Here is a 22,099-nt window from a genome sequence, read left to right on the forward strand (position 1 = left end):
AGGGATGGTTTTAAACAACTTATAAACAATTAAATAAGGTAAAAATAATGGTTTTGGCCTACTTCGCGGATTTTCGAATATCGCAGGTGGCTTTGGTTCCTATCTCCCGTGAAAGTCGAGGGAATACTATATATATATATATATATATATATATATATATATATATATATATATGCTTGTTTATGTATATATATAATGTACGTTCGTGCGTATGTATGTACCTATGCGTAGCCCTCCTTTTTCTTTCTAGTTATTTCCGGTCAGGTAAGATTTTTCACTTTCTTACCAATGATCGAAACAAATGTGTGTATATGTTGTTGATGTACGTGTGTATATATATATATTTTTGCACATGTGTTTATATACATGTATGCTTATAGCTACAAGTATGTGTGTATGTATGTATGTTTATATATAGCTTTATAACTTCGTTTTAGTGCGATTATATTTTATTTCTTGAAATAAGTTTTGGTAATTTTATTTCTTGAAATAGGTTTTGATAATTTTATTTCTTGAAATAGGTTTTGGTAATTTTATTTCTTGAAATAGGTTTTGGTAATTTTCTACCTGTTCTTAACATAAGATTAAATAAATTAGGGTTCAACTTTTAACTGTTAAAGATAGCAATCAAAGCGTTTATATTTTTTTATATGTACTAGTTACATATACCTGCGCTTCACCGGGCGAAACGTATGGCGGAGGGATTAGTCACCACATGCTATTTAAGATACACCTTAATATCTCAACTTGTTACGAAAAGTGACCACGTGACCACATGTTTGATTTAGGGAAGCATAAAACACATTTTGGTTTATGAAAATCAAACGTTTAGTAACTTTCATAGCTTAAATAAATAAGCTTACTTCCCGTTTTAAATGCAACTATTGTCAGCTATTAATAATAGAAAATGAATTAATTTAAATATAAATTAAATTAAAAATAAATTAAATAAAATATATTTTAAAAATAGAACAATTAAACCGATTAATTTACAACAAACAATCAATAAAATCGAGCTAATTATTTAAATGCATTTTCTTTAATTTAATATGCAAATGAGGGTATTCATTGAATGTAGATTTCTTTTGAATACATAGTAGTGATGGGACGCTTTCAATATTTTCCCCGATTCCGATACAATTACCGATTCTTTATAAATCTCTAAATATTTAACTATAAAAATGTTATTTTTACCCGATTACCGTAAAAATATCTTAAATGTGCCTATATTTTCTCAAACGTAAAAACACACTTGTGAGAGGGTGGTCTAGAGATTTTAGTCTTACTGGAAATTTAAATCAATAAACATTTATTATCTTATTATTACCAGAAGCAGTGGAAGATTTTTCTTGAGCGAAAATTAAATAAAAAAGAACGGAATCGGTTTTGGCATTGGAAAATAGGCTCAATTTTTTCCGATTCCGATACCGATATGGATTCCGATACCCCAAAAAGCTCCGATTTTTCCGATTCCCGATTCCGATCAATCGTCCCAACACTAATACATAGCATATATAGAAATAATACTGGAATAGAAGTACACGGTTTCACAAATTAAATTTCACATTATAAACGGACTTATATAGTCCGTTTTTAATGTGAAAATTAATTTGTGAAACCGTGTATCTTTTGTTCATATCAATTAAATTGTGAAAAAACAAACAAACAAGACAAAATACGACTTCATTATTATAATACAAGATAAGTGTGTGTGTGTGTGTGTGTGTGTGTGTGTGTGTGTGTGTGTGTGTGTGTGTGTGTGTGTGTGTGTGTACTCTGCCGTATGTATGTGGTTATATAGTGCAGGTATTTCATTTTAGGTGTGTGCATGATCATTTAAATATGCATGCGTGCATGTACATGCATATTTGTATAAAGATTTACGAGGCTTCCATATAATTTCCATATAAGGATAAGATATTTTTGATAATTTTATAAATGTAAACATTAGCATTAGAGTGAAAGCTTGCAAGCACAGATTACTTTCTTGGATTCAATTTTGACTATTTATTTTTAAATTTCTACTTGTTAAAATCCGAATGATTTTTTTCCTCCCTAAACAAAATTGATACGGTGTTTTCCATCCAAGAGGGGGTTGCAAAAAATGAGCTGTGGTATGAGGAGAAATACAAACTGAAACAGAGAGAATATTCAGACCTGTAATAATACAAAGAGGGGGGTGCAAAAATGAGTTGTGGTGTGAGGAGAAATACAAACTGAAACAGAATATTCATACCTGACAAAGAGGGGGGTGCAAAAATGAGTTGTGGTGTGAGGAGAAATACAAACTGAAATAGAGAGAAGGAGAGTTTTAAAATATAATCTTAAAAAGATAAGATACAAGTTAGAAAAGCATTTCATCCAAAGCATGAAAATTGTTAAACAAAATGTTTTTACTATAGGCTTTAAAAATAAAGGTACAAGATTCAATTTGAAATTAATTTATCTTCAAAGTGCACTTTTATAAATTTTACAAAGTAAGGTATAAAAAATTAATTTAAATTGGATCAAAACATTACCTTGGATTTATTTTATGTAATGTACATTCTGTTGCAATTTAAAAACAGTATCTTTCATCTAGCAATTAATGATATAGATATAAACTTTTCAATGATTTTTTTTAAGTGCAAAAAAATGAGTGCAACGGTTATTAGATGACAAATGACGCAATACTTTTACTAATTGTTACTTTAATGTCTATTTGTTGTGGGGTCCACTAGAACGACATGGGAAAACACGTAATAAGTGGTTTACAAGTGTATTAAGGAAATATATATATATGTAATATATATTATATGGAATATATATTAACTGTAATATGTATATATGTAATATATTATATGTAATATACATATATATTATATGTAATATACATATATGTAATATACATGTATATTATATGTAATATATATATATGTTATAATACGTAATATATGTATATTTTATGTAATATATATTATATGTAATATATATGCGCAGTATATATTTTTTATGTAATATATATTTTTTATGTAATATATATTTTTTATGTAATATATATATTTTTATGTAATATATATATTTTATGTTATATATATATTTTATATAATATATATATGTAATATATATATATTTTATGTAATATATATATGTAATATATATATTTTATGTAATATATATATGTAATGTGTATATTTAATATATGTGTAATATATATAAGTAATATATATATATATAAGTAATATATATGTAATATATATATTATATGTAATATATATATTATATGTAATATATATATTATATGTAATATATATATTATATCTAATATATATATTATATGTTATATATATATTATATGTAATATATATATTATATGTTATATATATATTATATGTAATATATATATAATATGTTATATATATATTATATGTTATATATATATTATATGTAATATATATATTACATGTAATATATATATATTATATGTAATATATATATTACATGTAATATATATATATTATATGTAATATATATATTACATGTAATATATATATATTATATGTAATATATATATTACATGTAATATATATATATTATATGTAATATATATATTATATGTAATATATATATTATATGTAATATATATAGTATATGTAATACATATAATATATATATTATATGTAATATATATAGTATATGTAATACATATAATATATATATTATATGTAATATATATAGTATATGTAATACATATAATATATATATTATATGTAATATATATATTATATGTAATATATATATTATATGTAATATATATATTATATGTAATATATATAGTATATGTAATACATATAATATATATATTATATGTAATATAATTATATTATGTAATATAATTATTATATGCAATATATATATTACATGCAATATAAATATATGTGATATATATTATATGTAATATATATTATATAAATATATATATTCTATGTAATATATATAGTATATGTAATATATATAATATATATAATATATATATGATATGTAATATAAATATATTATATGTAATATAAATATATTATATGCAATATATATTACATGCAATATAAATATATGTGATAATATATGTCATATATATTATATAAATATATATATTATATAAATATATATAATATATAAAATATATATATATATTATATGAAATATATATATTATATGCAATATAATTATATTATATGCAATATATATTGCTTATGTAATATATATTTATTATATGTAATATATATATTATTTAAAATATGTACATTATATGTAATATATACATTATATAAAATATATACATTATATGTAATATACTTTATATGTAATATATAGATTAGTTTAAGATATACATTAGATGTAATATATATATTTGATGCAAGATATACATTATATGTAATATATATATGCAATATATATGTTGTATAAAATATATATTATATGAAATATATATTATATGTAATGTGTATATATATATACGTAATATATATATATATATTAAATTTTATATATATATATGCAATATGTATATATATTACAGGTAATATATATTGTATGTAATATATATATATATTGTATGTAATATATATATATATTGTATGTAATATATATATATTATAGGTAATATATATATATTATATTTAATATATATGTTATATGTAATTGTTGTGGTGGAAACAGTTGGCGACGAGATATGAAGCGTCAAATATAACAGTTTGACGAAGAACTATTTAAAAAAAAAAAAGTACATTAATTGTAAACCCAAAAAGAAAAAGATAATGAAATCTGTGTGACTTCAAATCTTGGGAGGGGGGTGTTGTGGTGGCAACCACTTATTTGCATATGCGAATAACATAACACTATAAATGGCAAGCCTAGGTTGGCCTTGGTGTGTCTTACTCAAATGCCACCAGAAGTGACGCCGAAGAGCGTACATGTCCTCCCACCAAGACTCTCTGACTCGACACAGTCATTTGTACATATTGTAAATATACCTTTTCTTTAATACACTTATTATTGCGTTATCTTGTTGTTTGCGTCTTCATTGTATTTCCTTACTAATTATTGTTCAACCTTGCAACCACAACAGTAATATATATATATATATATATATATATATATATATATATATATATATATATATTATATGTAATATATGTTATATGTAATATATGTTATATGTAATATATATTATATGTAATATATATTATATGTAATATATATTATATGTAATATATATTATATGTAATATATATTATATGTAATATATATTATATGTAATATATATTATATGTAATATATATTATATGTAATACGTATATTATATGTAATATATATTATATGTAATACGTATATTATATGTAATATATATTATATGTAATACGTATATTATATGTAATATATATTATATGTAATACGTATATTATATGTAATATATATTATATGTAATACGTATATTATATGTAATATATATTATATGTAATACGTATATTATATGTAATATATATTATATGTAATATATATATTGTCAGTAATATATAATATGTAATATATATTGTCAGTAATATATATATAATATGTAATATATATTGTCAGTAATATATATATAATATGTAATATATATTGTCAGTAATATATATAATATGTAATATATATTGTCAGTAATATATATAATATGTAATATATATATAATATGTAATATATATTGTATGTAATATATATAATATATAATATATATTGTATGTAATATATATATTGTATGTAATATATATATTGTCTGTAATATATATATTGTCTGTAATATATATATATATTGTCTGTAATATATATATTGTCTGTAATATATATATATATTGTATGTAATATATATATATATTGTATGTAATATATATATATATTGTATGTAATATATATATTGTATTTAATATATATATTGTATTTAATATATATATTGTATTTAATATATATATTGTATTTAATATATATATTGTATTTAATATATATATTGTATTTAATATATATATTGTATTTAATATATATATATTGTATTTAATATATATATATTGTATTTAATATATATATTGTATTTAATATATATATTGTATTTAATATATATATTGTATTTAATATATATATTGTATTTAATATATATATTGTATTTAATATATATATTGTATGCAATATATATATTGTATGCAATATATATATATTGTATGCAATATATATATATATTGTATGCAATATATATATTGTATGCAATATATATATATTGTATTTAATATATATATATTGTATTTAATATATATATATTGTATTTAATATATATATATTGTATTTAATATATATATTGTATGTAATATATATATTGTATGTAATATATATATTGTATGTAATATATATATTGTATGTAATATATATATTGTATGTAATATATATATTGTATGTAATATATATATTATATGTAATATATAATGTATTTAATATATATATTGTATTTAATATATATATTGTACGTAATATATGTCGTATGTAATATATATCTATTATATGTAATATATATCTATTATATGTAATATATCTATTATATGTTATACATATATTATATGTAATATATATATTTTATAGGTAACATATATATATTATATGTAATATAAGTATTATTATACTTTATAATAAATGCCTTAATGAATCTTGTTTTCCCGACTGCTGGAAAACCGCCTCTGTGGTACCAGTCTTCAAGAACTCAGGTGAAAGAACTGACCCACTAAATTATCGCCCCATTAGCCTCCTCCCGCTTTTCGCCAAAATATTTGAGTCCTTAGTTAATCAAGCCCTAGTCCAACACTTAACAGGTGCTAAACTCCTGACTGACAAACAATATGGATTCAGGCAAGCCCGTTCAGCAGCAGATATCTTAACTGTAGTTTCTGAACGTATATACCGTTCATTGGATAAAACAGGGGAGGGTAGAGCGGTGACCCTTGATATATCTAAGGCTTTTGACAGGGTATCGCACGATGGTCTTCTAAGGAAAATTAGATCATATGGAATCACTGGAAGAATTCATAATGTAATTAAATCCTTCTTAAGTAATAGAAAAATCAAAGTTGTCCTCGACGGTCGTACATCCAAACAATACGACATAAATGCGGGAGTACCTCAAGGGTCTATCCTTGGACTTCTATTATTCTTGATATTCATAAACGACCTCCCTGATAAAATTGTTTCGGAGATGGGTATATTTGCTGATGACACCACTCTCTATAACAGATATGAGGGGAAAACAAATGAACACATATCCAAGGAAATGGCAGAAACACTAGAGGATGACCTCCAATCCGTAGTGGAATGGGGACAAAAATGGTTGGTCACATTCAATGCTGCTAAAATTAAGCTTGTCTTCTTCAATAACTACAAGAAACCTTCTCTACCACAAATAGCAATGGCTAAGAACACATTACCTGAAAGTACTTCTTTTAAACTCCTCGGCCTAACGTTTACAGGGAATATGAACTGGAATAGATACATTGAGAACATTGCCAAGGCTGCTGCAAGGAAGGTTGGCTCCCTCTACCGTGCTAGAAAATTACTTACGCCTGACAGTATCCTATACCTCTATAAGGAAACCATTCGCCCATGTATGGAGTACTGTTGTCACATCTGAGCTGGTGCATCTGCTTCTTGTCTCTCGCTCCTGGACAGGGTTCAAAAGAGAGTCGCCAACCTGATAGGTCCTGAACTGTCATCTAGGCTTCAGCCTCTGTCCCATCGACGAGATGTTGCATCCCTCTGCCTGTTCTACAAATACTTCAATGGTGAATGCTCTGACGAACTGCAAACACTTGTACCCTCCCGACGTAACTAACCCCGACAAACCCGACAAGCTACTAAGTCTCATCCCTTTACAGTAGAGATCCCTAGGTGCAAGAAAACCTTTTACTCCAATAGTTTCTTCCCCAGAACTGCGGGTCTTTGGAACTCCCTTCCGGGATTCTGCTTTCCCAACTGCAACGATATGCAGAAGTTCAAGTGTAATGTCAACAAACATCTTTCTACTCATCTCCCTTCATAATGACCCCGCTAATTAAGTCCCTGATAGTAGCCCCCTGCTTCAAAGTGGCACTGTGCCTTGTTTGGGGTGAAAATTGAATAAAAAATATATATATATGTATTATATGTAATAAATGTATTATATGTAATAAATATATTATATGTAATATGTATATTATATGTAATATATATCTATTATATCTTATATATATATATATATTGAATGTAATATAAATTATATGTAATATATATATTATATGTAATATAAATATCATGTGATATATATTATATATATACTATGTAATATATTTATATATCGTACACATATATGTGATATATTATGTAATATATTTATATATTATATACATATATTATGTGATATATATATAATCTGTAATATATTTATATAATATATACATATATTATATGTAATATATATATATTATATGTAATATATATATATATATTAAATATATATATTACATATAATATGTAATATACATATATATTACATATTATATGTAACATATACATTGTTCTACTGGTATTAATCGTTACACCCTACATATAAATTGCGTTAAGAAGACATTGTATAAATTCAATTAAAAAGACATTTTATAAATTCAGTTAAAAAGACATTTTATAAATTCAATTAAAAAGACATTTTATAAATTCAGTTAAAAAGACATTTTATAAATTCAATTAAAAAGACATTTTATAAATTCAGTTAAAAAGACATTTTATAAATTCAGTTAAAAAAAGACATTTTATAAATTCAGTTAAAAAGACATTTTATAAATTCAGTTAAAAAGGCATTTTATAAATTCAGTTAAAAAAAGACATTTTATAAATTCAGTTAAAAAGGCATTTTATAAATTCAGTTAAAAAGACATTTTATAAATTCAGTTAAAAAAAGACATTTTATAAATTCAGTTAAAAAGGCATTTTATAAATTCAGTTAAAAAGACATTTTATAAATTCAGGTAAAAAAGACATTTTATAAATTCAGTTAAAAAAGACATTTTATAAATTCAGTTAAAAAGACATTTTATAAATTCAGTTAAAAAAGACATTTTATAAATTCAGTTAAAAACACATTTTATAAATTCAGTTAAAAACACATTTTATAAATTCAGTTAAAAGAAGACATTTTATAAATTCAGTTAAAAAGACATTTTATAAATTCAGTTAAAAGAAGACATTTTATAAATTCAGTTAAAAAGATATTTTATAAATTCAGTTAAAAGAAGACATTTTATAAATTCAGTTAAAAAAGACATTTTATAAATTCAGTTAAAATCCAAACACACTTTGAAAGATGCATTGAAAACTGATGACGAATGTCGTTTTTTTTAGGTGTTCCCCAATTCTGCAACAAAAAAGTTTCACCAAAAACCAAAACAGTTGTTCGTAATTAAATCTCACAAGGTTCTATGCCGTTGTTGAGGTGGCTTGTTGTCTCTTGACTGATGTATGGCCCAACCTCCTAAACTTTGTTTTCACATTTTTTGAGAAATATTTAGTTTCTTGGAATTACTTGGGTCTACTCAGGCTTTTTTTTTTGCCAGATTGATCTTACACTATGGTGCTGGTTTTGCAAATCCCACTTCTCCCAACTTGTGTCATATCATCCGATCGTGGAAGGAATATATATATATATATATATATATATATATATATATATATATATATATATATATATATATTACGTATTCAGTTAATTGACATTGATTCATTGCTTTGCAAGTGTTGTTCATGACGTCAGTGATTGTTGCAACTCTTTCAACTTCCCCTGAGCTATGTTCATGTACCGTTCATTCTCCTTTAGGATCCTCCGACCACTCCGTCGTATCAGTTAAGATAAAAACAAAATGTAAGAAGCCATCAGACGTACCCCTCCACCGTACTGTATACCGATACTCTATGGCTGACTGGGATAGCTTCCGTACATTCATATCTGATTTACCTCTGCACTCCATGTTTAAAAAGGAAGTGTCCTCTATAGTATCAGATCTGACCGAATGGTTAATTGTAGGCATAGACCAATTCATACCATCAAAAAAATTCCAACAAAAACCTAACAGCCAGCCATGGTTCTCCCCAGAATGTGCTGCTGCTATCGCGCACAGAAATCACTTTTTCCATAACTACCAACGTAATAGATGCACTGAGACTAAAGCTGCTTTCAGGACTGCCAGCAACCACTGTAAAAGAGTAATAAAAAATGCAAGAGAGCTATATGCCCAGTCTGTTAAATCCAAGGTAGCTGATCAGCGGCTTGGTTCCCACCAGTTTTGGCAAATAACAAATAGGATCCTGAACAGAAGTGTGCGTTCTATCCCAACCATTATCAATGGACCAGAGGTTATCTCGTCAGCGTCAGACAAGGCCAAACTATTTGCAAAGAACTTTGCAGCTAATTCTACCCTATGCGACGAAGGCCATCAACTCCCCATATTTCCTCCTATAACACAGAACAAGCTAGGTAATATACAAATATCCGTGCATGAGGTCGCCAAGCTAATAAAAAACCTAGATTCCAGTAAAGCAACTGGCCCTGATGGCATCCCAATTATAGTGTTAAAAAAGCTTCAACCAGAACTTGCTCCCATACTTACGAAACTATTTAAGCGCTGCCTTAAGGAGAAGTGCTTTCCGACCCCCTGGAAGACCTCATCAGTTTGCCCTGTATTTAAGAATTCAGGTGATAAGTCATCTCCCTCTCAATACAGACCAATAAGTCTTCTCTGTGTTATGAGTAAGTTACTGGAATCAATATTAAATAGAGAAATAGTCAACCACCTCAGCAGAAACAACCTTCTTAGTGACACACAATATGGTTTCCGCTCTGCAAGATCTACCGCAGATGTGCTGACGGTTATATCCCACAGGATTAGTGAATCTCTTGACAAAGGCTTCCTTTCTAGGGCAATTGCTCTTGACATATCAAAGGCCTTTGACAAAGTATGGCATAAGGGTCTACTTCACAAGATTTCCAGCTACGGTATAACTGGAAATGTTTTCTCAATCATTAAATCATTTCTCTCTGATAGGCTCATAAGAGTAGTGGTAGATGGACAAAAATCGGAGGCCTGCAATATAAATGCTGGAGTCCCTCAGGGGTCAATCCTCGGCCCAACTCTCTTCCTGATCTACATCAATGACCTCCCTAAACACATACTTAAATCATTCGTTGACATCTATGCTGATGACACGACCATCTACGGCAACACATCAAAGGCTGTAAATGACAAAGTTCTCTCGGATTCTCTCTCCTCTGATCTCGAGCGCGTGGTTCAGTGGGGGAAGATGTGGCTAGTTACCTTTAATGCATCTAAAACCAAACTCCTATCCTTACATCATCAACGCTCTGATCCCCAGCTGGCATCAATTGTGATGGATGGCTCTCGTCTGGGTGAGGTCCCATGTTTTGACAAGCTTCTGGGTTTGACCTTTACTCCTGATCTGAAATGGAACACGTTCATCAAGTCTGTTGCAAAGGTCGCAGGAAAGATGGTGGGATCCTTCTACCGCTCCAGAAGATATCTCACTACTGATTCAATTCTCTATCTATATAAAAGCCAAGTACGGCCAAGGATGGAATACTGTTGCCATATCTGGGCAGGAGCTGCCAAAAACAGCCTATCATGCCTTGACAGAGTACAAAATAGACTTCGTGGTTTAGTGGGGGATGCCCTTTTCTCTACCCTGCAACCCCTCTCCCACAGAAGAGACGCTGCGAGCCTATCCTTGTTTTATCGTTATTTTCATGGCAGGTGCTCGTCTGAACTCCAATCCCTGGTCCCCCCTCGCCAAACTTTCACGAAAATCACCCGTCTAGCTGAATCCACTGTGAAAAATTTCCCCCACTCTATATCTGTGCCTAAATCAAAACGCGGATTTCATGAGCAAAGCTTCTTTCTTAGAACTGCACGCCTGTGGAACTCTGTTCCGTCTGCCTGCTTCCCTCCGGACTACAACTTGGATTTCTTCAAGTCTAATGTTAACAAATTCCTAATGAACCGCCCCCCTAATTAAACACTTCATAAAATCTCCTCACTAACGTGATGTACTTGCAATAACCCTTATCCCTGAGTGGCTTCCGGGCCTTGATAAGTGGTGATCACTGTGTAAAAAAAAAAAAAAAAAAAAAAAAAAAAAAAGAAATCTCCGCAAATTAAAATTAATAAACAAACATGATGTCCTGTAAATTGCGAGATAATAGTTTAAAATTAGAATGCTTGATTAGTTTATTAAGATTAGCAACGCATGGATAGAGAAGTCAAATTAATTCTCTGATCATGTAAGGTTTTCCTAAAATTCACTTTGCATTACGTTAACAATCATATTCATATCGAAAAATGCAATACAGTTTTTAAAAACTTGAGAAAATTATGCATTTCATTTATTAATAGTTTGTGTACGACAAGCGGTAAAGGCACTAAATCGATTAAATATGCAATGAATTACATTGTTCTTATATACAATAGAATGAACAACATTAATGTTTTTTAGTCTTTTTCACACTAAATATGACATATTGCCATTTGAAAATAACGGACTAGTATTTGGGATCGCGTTTAACAAGGGGATTTTACGAAACTGAGTAGCGATATGTCTGTTCATGTTAAATTAAAACTTCTACAGGTAAATAGATTCATGGAAGCAGGAAACAGAGAGGGAATTCCAAAATCTAGCAGTTCCAGAAAATAAATTATTAGAGTACATTCCATTAAATTATTTGTAAAACAGATACAAGAATTAGACATTGCAGTGATGGGACAAAGTTGGAGCTTGGTCGATAGTGTGGGGCCTATTAGATGAGATTCTTTTGTGGACTAGTGTAGATACACCAGTCTAGGTGTGGCAACAATACTTCACTCATGTAAAAATATAGGATGCTTTCTCGTGTAATTTCTAGCATGGTATAGGAAACCCATCTTCTTTGCAGCTGTTTTGGCAATATCCCCAATGTATTTGTTTTAATTTATGCTGCCTGTGGATGTTAAACCAGGGCGTTTGAAAAATGCGTTTTCAGGTAGGGTGTTATTTGTTATGGAAATCGGTGATTTAGAAGATTTTGTAGTTGTTAAAGGATAGAAGCTTAGTCTTAGCAGCATTATTCTTAAAGTAAAAAAATGTTTGAGTCAAGTAGAAGATCTCTCTCTCTCTCTCTCTCTCTCTCTATATATATATATATATATATATATATATATATATATATATATATAGTGGTCGCTAGAAAAGCGGGAAATTTGTCAAACAACGATTTATTTTTACAAAGAATAATTTTTACAAAGTTTATCAAAGACGAATATTATACTATACTCATAAATACTCAAAATGTCGTCCGTGAACGTCACTGCACCGTCAAACCACGATTTATTTTTACAACACTCACATTGCACCAATCAAAAAATAGCAATCACACATTTTATTCATGATCTAAGCTGACTTTCAATTTTCCCGCTTTTCTAGCGACCACCCTGTGTTTACATTTTCTACGGTTTTGTTTGTGTGAGGAAATGAACTTTGAATGCAATATTGACTGCAACGTTTCTAGTTTGTACATGAGAAAGAATTCCCATCTTAATTGTCAATCACATGTGCGTAAGAGAGTTAACATGCGATCCCGTGATTTTTACTAAGGGACATAACTCCAGTCAGAAAACTATTTTTCTTCAAACGTAGTTACTCTAGCTCCCTACAAAAGTTTATCCGGGTTTGCTTCTTGTATTTCGAACATTTTTGCTTGTATTTCTTACATTTTTTATTTATTGTAGTTTTAGAATTTCTTGTATTTCAATAATTTTCTATGTTTCTGGTGCTTCTTGTATTTATAGTATTTCTTTTATTTATAGCATTTTTTCATATTTCTAGTATTTGTGTTTATTCTGGTATTTCTACCATTTCTGATATTTTTGTGTTTCTATTGTTTCTTGCATTTCTGGTAATTCTCGCGTTCCTATTACTTTTTGTATTTCTTGTAGTTCTGGTATTTCTTGTGTTTATAATTTCTTGTATTTTTAGAATTTCTGGTAATTTTTTTATTTTAAAAATTTTCTTTTGTATTTCTTTCATTTCTCGTATTTCTAAATCTATTGTAGTTCTAACATTTCTCTTATTTCTCCAGAACAAACATAGTCCACTTAATGATCATAAATCTATTACTTTAATATAATTTATTGGCTTTAAAAATTGCCCACTGTCTTGTTCCTATAAAAATATCTTTCATTTTATTAGCTTTTAACACGATTAACAAACTTGACATTAATAATAATAATAATAATAATAATAATAATAATAATAATAGATGTCATAAAATTTTGATCGAGTCTAGCAAGTCGACGTTCAGATTAGACAGCTTAAGAAAATGTTATTTTAAAGTTAACAATTTTTATTCGACAAAATCTGAATTGACATATTTTACACCGAGAAAAATTGAGTATTGTTTTGCCAATTTGAAAAACTGAAGACAAAATCAAAGTAAATATTGGTAAGTAATTTCAAATCATTATAACAGTATAAAATCGTTCCGTTTTCGTGATTGTTGATGAGTGGGGTTTTAGTTATTTTGTTTCAACATGGTCATCATCATCATCATCATCATCATCGTCGCCATCATCATCATCATCGTCGCCATCATCATCATCATCAGCATCTATATATATATATATATATATATATATATATATATATATATATATAGGATAGCGTGTGTGTTATTTATTTTTTGTGTCACGCTTACATCTGAGTGACTGTTGTTTAATTGTTATGAACTTTTATTTCTTGTAATGAATAATTTTACCAAGAATTCTTCATAAGTTTTGGTTTTGGTTTCGATTATAGCTGATGACACTTAAGTCATCTATTTATTTGTTATCAATAATTTTATCAAGAATACTTAATAAGTTTAGGTTTCGATTATAGTTAAAAGAACGCAAGTTTATATATGTGTACGTATGTTTAATGTACTACAATATTATCAATAATAATAACTAGTGGGATCTGTAGAAATTCCACAGGGGACTCATTCATATGTAATATATTGATGTTGGCATTCTGTAGATGTTCAGCGTAAATTTAGACGCTCTGATATTATTGTAGCTTTTTTGTTAAAACTGCAAAAGTATTTATCTTAGCTAGCAAGGACGCCCGGCGTAGCCCGGTTGTAAATACGTTTAAATATGGTATTTTAATTCTTGCAAATTTCGTATATATTATAGAGTTAATGTTCTATCGATTTTTATATATTATAAAGTTGCGATTTCAAAAATAGAAAAATATATCCACATATTTCATTATTCCGTGTCTTGGTTTTTCATTGAAAATTATGTTTCGATCATTGTAATAATGTTTTTAAATCATTGAAATCGTTTTTAACGCGTTTCAGACGTTCTGTGAAGCGTCCTCTTCAGAAATTATTTAAAATGCTTAGAATATATTCAATATGTGTTGGAGATGTAAAAATAGCATTTTCGTAATTCATTTGAAATGTTTCCAAGAGATGGAAACGTGTAAGTGAATCTACTTTTCATTGGAATGATCAATTTTTATTACTGTTTTATTGGGCTGTGGTCACTCCTGTCTTATGTTTCTCTCTCTCACTCTCTCTTTCTGCTTGTGTTTTTATTTATCTTTCTTTGTTTTGTTTTGTTTTTTGTTTCCCCCTCCCCCTTAGGGTAAGATGTGTGTGTGTTTTCTTTTATTGGTTTGAAGAATGTGTGTACTGTTTTATAGTATTATGAAGTTATTTGCTTCCCTAGGAAGGTAACTGTGATTCAAGGTCGTCACTAATGTGTGAGTGTGAGGAGGAAGAGGATGAACCAACTTCTCTGAAATAAGGGTAGGGGTGTTTTCATTCAATTTTGATATTTACTTTTTGGATTCTTAGATTTTAGTATTGTGATTTTTCGTTTCAGTCTTAGACTGTTCGGGTATTCTTTATATTATGTTTGTTTAGATAAAGAGGTGTATTTATAAATATAAATATATATATATATATATATATATATATATATATATATATATATAGGGGATTTTTTAATGTGTAATGTGAACAGACATCTAGCTGCTCAACTCACTACATAGTAGTTCTACAAAATGTGTCCCAAATAGTAGCTCGTTACATCCAAGATAGCTTTTTTACTTTATAATATTCTACTGAAAGAATATTTTTGTTGTATCGCTGAGTGGAAAACAATACACATATATAAAATAGATTTATTCTGTTAGGTACAATAATAGAAGTCCGGGTCGGGTCGCAACAACTGGTGAGTTAACAAGTAAACCGCTAAGTGTTCGCATTCCAATTTTCAGCTTTAACCGATTCCAACCAGTTTCACTCTCCTAAAATATACATGACCCGTAGTTAGATGTTAGAGCCAGGTAACAACATTTCCCGTCCTCGGCATAAAAAAATGACTTGATATCTTTCGACAGTCGGATAGACTAACTCGCCAGTTCGATATCTAATCACTGCATTTTCTTTTGTAAAATAAATTCCTTCGCAATTCTAAAGTATGACACTTATTTTTCTTACATTTTTTTTCCTACAAGTACATACAAGTATAGAGATTTGTGATGTCCTTGTGTCACTGTATACGTCGAGTGATGCAGTTGAAAACAAAGTCGTGTAACAATATCAAAAAATATTTTTAAAGCAAAAAATGGTATTTATAGTTATCTCCGCATTAGTGTGTGCTCACCAGGGTCATAACAAAGAGAAGGGTATGTCTGAGTAAATGCGATGAGAACGTGTACTTCTTGAAGAGACACGTTATGAACAGCAAAGACGGCGTTTTATTTTATTTACATATTATTTATATTTTTTTTTAAATATTTTTTGAGCTACTGTTCTCATCGCCAACATTTCAGTCGATGTAATATGGAATACGAGATCCTTGTGTCGAACTCGGACATCTATACGGAATTTCGAATGGAACTTTTTGTTCATTCCATAGAGCTAGAATGCTCGCGGCAGCCATGACAGAGTAGAAATTCTAAGTAATTCGCCTTCTGTTGCCCGCACTGAGGATTGAACCTTCTACCTCGGGAAGAGTGTAACTTAAAACTGAATTTTATCAAGTATAGTATACAGTGACCCTAGGATACTGTTTTTTCCAGGTTGTTTTTCCGGCCCTAGGTTACAGTATTTGCCCCGCCTTACGGTGTTATATATAATGTTATTTAATTATATACATGTGTATTATATACTGTATTGTATTTTGTTAATAATTTTTAATGCTGTATCCCGGGGGTCTGTTTATTTTATCCACTACGCGATGGGTCCTTTAAGTTGTAGTTTGAATAATCCAAATAATACGAAATGTCAATCCTCATCTCAAAATTTCAGAAACCTGAATTGATTTAGTTCTTAATAAAGCTCCGTAACAAGATCCAACGAAACTTTTGAAATTTTACGATGAATCCAATACCGCCAATTATTCTTCTATCCGTTCGCTTCATTTTTCTGAGAAAATCTGCTATAAGAAAAATGGAATGTTTTATTTTTAATAATAATGGAGATAAACATGTTTTAAACTTTTTTTACTTTGTCCCCGACCAGCAGCAAAATCGTACCTCTTCACTGTTGAGATGCCGAAAAAAAAATCTACTCAAATAGTTTCGTTCTTCAGACCTTTTGTCTTCAGAATTTTTTCTTGCTCCGTTTATTCGATTGCACCAACATGCGTAGATTTTAATGTAATGTGAACAAGCATCTTGGTGCACAACTCCTCACTTCGGATGCTCCTATAAATCTGGTTACTATCACTTCTTGGCCTTCGGGACAAGATCAAAGTGTATCTGTTCTTCAGATGCTGCACTTCTATTTCTTGTTCTCTTTCGATGGAGGAGAAATCCTTCACGACTGAGACAATTTTTATTTTTGTACCTTTTCTCCACGTTAAAAAACGACCCTGGTGTCTAACTCTGTCCCGCGGGGAGGCATAGTAAATAGGTACTATCACAGTAACCCCTTACGTCTCATTGGCAATGTTTCTCATGTAATGAAGATAAAAAAAATGAATAACAAATTAATTATGCCAAATGTGTGACGACTTAACTACCAAGTGATTCTAACGAATTCTAAAAAGCAAATAGCCTTAATTGCTGCCTTTTTTCTTTCTTCGATTTGTTGAGATTCGCTCTTTTCACCAAGTCGATTTCACAGAAACGTGTGAACTCCAAATATTTTCCAACTAACGAAAATTATTTCAAGTTCCTAAAAGTAACACATATATGTGAATATAGGAAAGCGACGCAAAGTTAGAAACTCTTATAAAACAAACAGCCAAACTTCAGAACCACAAAAAACTTTCAAGTTGGCAGTAGTACCAAAGGTCTTAAGAACTACCCTTTTCCGGCCTTTGGTTGGGAGAGGCAAAAAGATCTCAATGATTCGCATACCAGCATCTTTCATCTGACGCACACATGCTTACACACTGACGAGTCAGATGAACAGAGATGAATTACTATTCACAGCAATAGACGCCTTCAGAAGGATAGGGTAAACCAACGCACATACAAAATGTCACGCTGCCAAACAACCACATACGTATATTATTCATTCTATAGACATGTTGATTTGTGACTACTGTTTACTTAACTTCATTTACCCAAACACATGTTTGTATTACGAACATTTCATTAATGAAAGGAACTTTTATATTCTTACTAGAAGATGTACCCGGTTTTGTCCGGTATTAAACGTAACGTGAAATTCTTTTTTAAAAAATAAAGTAAAAAAAAAAAAAAACGAAAAGAAACTGAAACCCGTCCATGTGAGTATTATGTTTCTTTTTCTAAACAGTTAACTTAAGAACTAATTCAATTCATGTTTCTTGTAAGTAAAAAAAAAAAAAAACTACTCGAGCTTAGATCGAAACCAAAACCTAAACAGTGAGTCAAATACGATAAACATTAGATCAGTTTGTCACCATTTTTAAAAAGTATTTTAAAACTCGTGAAACAGTTGACAAAATGATCCTCCCAAGTACCAATTTTTTAATTTTGACCCCTTAGCGTCTTATGTTTCTCTCTCTCTCACTCTCTCTTTCTGCTTGTGTTTTTATTTATCTTTCTTTGTTTTTTGTTTTTTTGTTTTTTTGTCCCCCCCCCCTTTAGGATAGGATGTGTGTGTGTGTTTTCTTTTATTGGTTTGAAGAATGTATGTACTGTTTTATATTATTATGAAGTTATTTGCTTCCCTAGGAAGGTAACTGTGATCCAAGGTCGTTACTAATGTGTATGTGTGAGGAGGGGGAGGAGGAACCTTTTTTTTTTTTTCGGATGAAAACCGATTAAAAAGTTTTTTTTACGTGTCTGAATACCTATATACCAAATTTCAAGTCGGTAGATCAAAAAACTTGTTGAGTATATAGGTTGAGAAGTGTTCTCCCACACATATTCTCACTTATGTAGATATATAAATATACTAGCAAATGTACCCGACGTTGCCCAGTATTAAACATATCGTTTTCTTAAAAAAATGAAGTAAAAAAAGAAATAAACTGAAACATATGCATGCGAGTATTATGTTTTTCTAAACAGTTCATTTCTTGTAAGTAAAAAAAAAAAAATACCCGAGCTAAGAAACTAAAATCTAAACATAGCGAATCGAGTACAATAACCATTAGGCCAGCTTGCCACAAGCTTTGAAAAGTTTTTTCAAACCTACTTATCCTTAGTATAAGTAAGCTGTCATGTAAACGAATATCTTATATATAAAATGTCAAGTCTGATAAAAAATTCGTTGAGTATATAGGTTGAAAGTTGTCCTCACACACTCTCTCTCTCACACACTCTCTCACACACACACACATAGTCTCACTTATATCTAACCACGCCTGATTAAACACGACAGAGTTATTCTTTTTCCTGATTTTTCTGGATATCTTTTCCATTCGCCGAGCGGTCTTTTTAATTTCAGCTGGCATGTTATGTAAAATGGCGTCCAAAAGCTGTTGTTCTCAAGCGCTTTCTATCGGTGCATCTGATTATCATCAGGAGCGATGGTTGTTGTTATCATTTTCTTTCTCTTTTTCTTTGAGGCTTAGTGTATTTATATATTTTTTTAATTGGTTATAAAAATGGGGGCAAGAGGATTGGGGGGGGGATTATTTTTATTTTATTTTTTTAATTTCGATTTTTTATTTTATAGTTTATTTATTTAGTTTCTTGTTAGTTATTAAATACTGGTAATTAGTGGGGCAGGCTATCTCAATATTTCATAAGAATCTTTAATTTGGTGATACAAGCACCAAGTGAAAGATTGCTTCAGCAATCTTTACAATTAAATATGTTAAATGAGATCCGGTTAAAAAGGTGCGGTTATTTATTTATTTATTTTTATTTTTTTTTTTGATAAGTATGGCTTCTATTAATTTTAGTCTTCGTGTGCAGTTGTTAAGATATCGAATTCTAGTATTGTCTCCCTTACGTGTGTGTGTGTGTGTGTGTGTGTGTGTGTGTGTGTGTGTGTGTGTGTGTGTGTGTGTGTGTGTGTGTGTTTTGTTATAATTTTTTTTGTTTTTCTCAATTACTTTTTTACAAAACTGTTTACGTTTTAGTTAATTCTGACTATCTGGTGACCCGTCTATCCTCCTAATGTTTAATCCATTTCATTTTATATACATACTAGCAGGGCTACCCGGCGTTGCTCGGGACCGTATAAACAATGAAAAAACAAAAGCAGATATTGAACATATGTTTTATTCTTAGGGGAGAGGAATCTTTCATCTCAAGTTTTAGCGTTACAAACAAACATTTGTCTTTTAATGACAGGTTTTTTTGGGGCCCCCCTCGAAGATAACTGATCAGTTGACCAACTTCTAGTGGTGCGTTTGACGTGAAATTTCGATATTTATCATCCGGGTGATGGGGCTTCGATATGATACACAAATTTGTCAAGTTTGGTTCCGTCTTTCAAAAGTTTTAGCGTTACAAACAAACATACATACATACACACAGACGTTTGGCTTTTATATATATAGAAGACTAGCAGGGCTACCCGGCGTTGCTCGGGACCGTATAAACAATGAAAAAACAAAAGCAGATATTGAACATATGTTTTATTCTTAGGGGAGAGGAATCTTTCATCTCAAGTTTTAGCGTTACAAACAAACATTTGTCTTTTATATATAGAGATAATGACAGGTTTTTTTGGGGCCCCCCTCGAAGATAACTGATCAGTTGACCAACTTCTAGTGGTCCGTTTGACGTGAAATTTCGATATTTGTCATCCGGGTGATGGGGCTTCGATATGATACCATATTTGTCAAGTTTGGTCCCGTCTTTCAAAAGTTTTAGCGTTACAAACAAACATACATACATACATACACACAGACGTTTGGCTTTTATATATATAGATAGATTAGCAGGGCTACCCGGCGTTGCCCGGGACCGTATAAACAATGAAAAAACAAAAGCAGATATTGAACATATGTTTTATTCTTAGGGGAGAGGAATCTTTCATCTCAAGTTTTAGCGTTACAAACAAACATTTGTCTTTTATATATATAGATAATGACAGGTTTTTTTGGGGCCCCCTCGAAGATAACTGATCAGTTGACCAACTTCTAGTGGTCCGTTTGACGTGAAATTTCGATATTTGTCATCCGGGTGATGGGGCTTCAATATGATACCACATTTGTCAACTCTGGTTGTGTCTGTCAAAAGTTTTAGCGTTACAAACAAACATACATACACACAGACGTTTGAGATTTATATATATAGAAGATTATGACAGGTTTTTGGAGGGCCCCCCTTGAAGAAAACTGATCAGTTGACCTACTTCTAGTGATCCGTTTGACGTGAAATTTCGTTATTTGTCATCCGGGTGATGGGGCTTCAAAATGATAGCAAATTTGTCAAGTTTGGTTGTGTCTGTCCAAAGTTTAAGCGTTACATACAAACCTACATACACACAGATGTTTGGGATTTGGGGGCCCCCCTTGAAGAAAACTGATCAGTTGACCCACTTTTAGTGGTCCGTTTGACGTGAAATTTCGATATTTGTCATCCGGGTGATGGG

The 22,099-nt window shown here is 29.6% G+C and overlaps 1 protein-coding gene across 4 annotated transcripts in view; it reads left to right on the forward strand.

Moving 5' to 3' along the window:
• Positions 1-22,099, forward strand: part of LOC145301700 (protein SLC31A2-like) — an 84,825-nt gene that overhangs the window by 38,789 nt on the left and 23,937 nt on the right. The window contains exon 1 of one of the 4 annotated variants that reach the window (XM_080144592.1): positions 14,399-14,560. The exons of 2 other annotated variants lie outside the window; for them this stretch is intronic. The gene's annotated coding sequence lies outside the window, so the exon portion shown is untranslated. Of the gene's footprint in view, positions 1-14,398; positions 14,561-20,362; positions 20,392-22,099 lie in introns of those variants that run through there. One more of the 4 variants, XM_080144595.1, reaches the window with a different exon arrangement.

This window comes from Euprymna scolopes, chromosome 2 (genome assembly GCF_053919585.1).
Source record: "Euprymna scolopes isolate OS-2025 chromosome 2, ASM5391958v1, whole genome shotgun sequence".
Classification (NCBI taxonomy): Eukaryota; Metazoa; Mollusca; class Cephalopoda; order Sepiida; family Sepiolidae; genus Euprymna; species Euprymna scolopes.